General features: G+C 38.6%; 1 pseudogene; it reads left to right on the forward strand.

The window, feature by feature from the left end:
- The first annotated feature begins 3,213 nt into the window (after window positions 1-3,213).
- LOC126191834 (5S ribosomal RNA) lies at window positions 3,214-3,331 on the forward strand (annotated as a pseudogene).
- Window positions 3,332-3,799: the final 468 nt, after the last annotated feature.

Here is a 3,799-nt window from a genome sequence, read left to right on the forward strand (position 1 = left end):
CCTCGTGTTGAATCTGGCTGTTCATTGTGTTTCAGTTTTCGGATATGCTACTCACAGTTTATACACGGACGGCATATAAATCGTTTTGGTGGGAATTTCATGAGATGCAGGTATCGCATAAGACATTCCTCTTAGAATTATGACAGTCCAAGTACTTTTTGTAACGCAGTCTATATTTTGTATTTTAAGCGTCTTTCTCAGTAAGGGATGTTGTCGCAGGCATATCGGCCACTGATAAAACGGAAAATCTCTAGTACGAGTTTGTTGTTGTGATAATTATTTACACTAGAAACTATGTACTTTAATGTAGGCTGACGGAGGCGTGCTCCATAACATACAGTGAGAACTAACAACAATTCATTTGTATAATACGTTACGTAACAATTAATACAACAGAACCGCGCTCACGCATTCAAACTCTCTACAGTGTCGTTAAGCAGGTACAAAACTAAAAAATTAATGTGGAATACAATGATGAAGATATTGTGTAGTTAGTGTAGTACCAAGAGGAGATTCCAATGGCCTTAGGATTATGTTTTTTAATTCAAATTGATATCGTATATGTTGACTGAAATGACAGTAGTACTCCTTTGGAAAGAATTCTTGAATCATTACCTGTAATTTATTAACAAAATTCTCATTTGCTCTTCCGCGTAAGTCACGGGAAATTCATTCAAAACTTTCCACGCTTAAAAGCTAAAAATTTAATCACCGATCTGTCAGCTCCAGTTCAACTGAATTTCCTCAAAATTATGAAATTATGATCCATTTTAGCCTCATTCGTTGGAAGATCATGCCTTTTAATAAAAATCCTTCTTACCTTTTTTATGAGTAAGATAGTCGTTCATTATTATTCACTCTGCTGCAATATATTTCGTACCTCGGTACGCATTACACCCTCTGTCTTCTCCTGTAAAATCATTGATGGGAAGAGGAGTCAACTATTTAAAAAAAAAAATAAGAAAGCCAGCGAGTAATGGCAGTACACTTCAGTAATTTATTCGTTTGTAGGCGGACCATAATCCAGATTTTAGCTTACTGCGTTCGTAGTGCTTTTAGGTGCATTGTCGATGTTCGTGGCGGAGTTATCTTCGTACACTAATAGGTCTGGTAAAATTAGCAACAAGTCGGTCGGTATTAAGAATCTATGTAAATAATCAGCCTCCACTTACTCCTGCACAGGAATGGAAAGAAAAAAGCATGTAAAGCAACCACGTCCATAATTCAGAGCATTACTGCCTCGAAATTGGCTACCGCCATTCACAGATCCTTGACTGACAGTCCCTCCATGACATCTCTCTTCCTTCGCTAGCCCGCAACAACAAAATTAATCTCTAGCATTTATACAAACTTAGCACACACATCTCAGATGTTTACAGAAATTGTACGAAGTGATTAGTATTTCACTCTAAAAATTCTTTTACTTACATCACAATCAAATATTAAATAAAACCGATCTATTTTCAGCCCTTAGAGAAAGAGAAACTTATAATATGTACTTATTACACGTTTAATTTGTTTGTTTTACACGGTACTCAAACATGTTACGTAGTGCCTAATTTTCATAGATAAATTTATAATAGAAGACTCCACGTTGGCTATTTATGATACACCCGTGTTGACTGCCTTGCTGAAGTAACTAGCTATAACAGATGTATGTTTCTGTTTTGCTGGATATCTGCGAATTGTATACCGATTCAGTTTGCCGAAAAAGACATTTTGAATAGATAAACTTGAACAGTATGTGCGAAACGCACATAGCAAGCAATCATAACTATAGCAGCGACCTTTGCAGCGATAAGCTGTTAACGGGCGTATTTAGTGATCCAGTAATGGAGCGTCATTTATGCAATACGGTCTAATCATATTTCCGCCCGTTCATATTAGCATGCCGCAATATTTCATGGTGGATTTTGAAGAACTCTTAACTCGTTGGCACGAATGCATCAATAGAGATTACAGATCATTGAAATGCCATATTTTTGCTTTCTTAATGTCATTTTAGTTCGCTTGCAGAGGTGACAATTATTTGCCCTACATAACAACACACCTGGAAAAGAGGTATTGGAGATAAAAACGTCCGCGCAAGTCTTTCTCTCACAGTAATAAAAATTTTTCATATGTTTTACAGAATCTGGACTTGTTGTAAGCGAATACTAGCCGATGTTATAGTGAAGACGTTGCTAAGCAGTGTACGATCAAGAAATATCAGAAAATTCTTATATGGGTTTCATGAGACTACTTAAAAATACTACCACAAAATAACTTAAAAGCAATTTGCCACAAGCAGATTGCGGATGGGTGTATAAGCAACACACAGCAATGGTAATTCTGTATACGTTTCAATAACAGAAAGCAGCTTTCCTAAATGATGAATTTGGAATGACATCAAATATAAAAGAAAGAACATTAAATATCTTTGAATGTTTGAAATACATCCACTTCCAACACATGACTCCACATCGTCATCATACACAATAGTGAATAAAAGACAATAAGTGCTGTAAGACATTTGACAAATAACACTTGCGATGAAAACAGGAATTTAAATTCTAGTCTAACATAACAGTCGCGACACACCGTCTCGTTTGTGTTGCCCACTGTGATAGCAACATGCGAAGCAGCCAGCAAGCGACACTTTGAATAAAGTACGGATGAGTTCAATACTAACGTTTATATTGATTTGCAACATAATTTTTACAGTATTGCCATAAAAACCGACAAAATCTAAAAAATTGCACGACATTTGTGTTCCTTTAGTATTCTAATCGCCTTGAAAAGGACATCGCACGGGAGTTTATTTACGATTTCCTTGTAAGGTACGGATACCGTAATACCTACATCATTTAACGTACCAAATAAGCCACCACAACTGTAGCTTAAGCGAAAACCACACAGATGCGATAAAAACTGTCAAATGGAATGAAACTGTTTCATAACACAGAAGAAACCATTTCAACAATTGTTACCAAATTTGAGCCACGAGCGGCAAGAATCTTCGACACGTTGCCTATCGAAGGAAAAGTAACTACATTTGCTAAAATGTTAGAAAATCATGCTTAACGTACGTGTTCACATTCTCTTCCTTTCACTGGAGTAAGCTGCACGTACACGTATTCGAAAGAATTTCGTGAGTACGGTGTAGGGTGCAACATTGCATCAGTGAGGTTCGCCTTCTTTCACGTGTATTTAGTGATACTTCATGTGTCTTGGGGTGACAGCCTAGCCGCAGTGGATACACCGGTTCCCGTCAGATCACTGAAGTTAAGCACTGTCGGACTTGGCCGGCACTTGGATGGGTGACCATCCGGGCCGTCATGCGCTGTTGCCATTTTTCGGTGTGCACTCAGCCTCGTGATGCCAATTGAGGAGCTACTCGACCGAATAGTAGCGGCTCCGGTCAAAGAAAACCATCATAACGACTGGGAGAGCGGTGTGCTGACCACACGCCCCTCCTATCCGCATCCTCAGCTGAGGATGACACGGCAGTCGGATGGTCCCAATGGGCCACTTGTGGCCTGACGACGGAGTGCTTTTGTGCTTATGTGTCTTGATAATTTATTAACACACGGAACACAAGAATATAATAACTGCTTCTTTAGTTAAGTAGAAAATAACTTAAAACAAACATATCCTTACGACGCATTGTATATCTGCTTTCTCACCGCTTGGGGCGCTGGTACCGCTCCAGTGGCCAAACGGTAACAGTCAGTGTCGTAACTGTATGTATTGGACTTGTGTTATACACCTAATGGCAACATCAAAGAATGTCCTCTAGGTAATATCTCTGGTTTTCAAG

Source organism: Schistocerca nitens, chromosome 6 (assembly GCF_023898315.1).
Source record: "Schistocerca nitens isolate TAMUIC-IGC-003100 chromosome 6, iqSchNite1.1, whole genome shotgun sequence".
NCBI classification, from domain to species: domain Eukaryota; kingdom Metazoa; phylum Arthropoda; class Insecta; order Orthoptera; family Acrididae; genus Schistocerca; species Schistocerca nitens.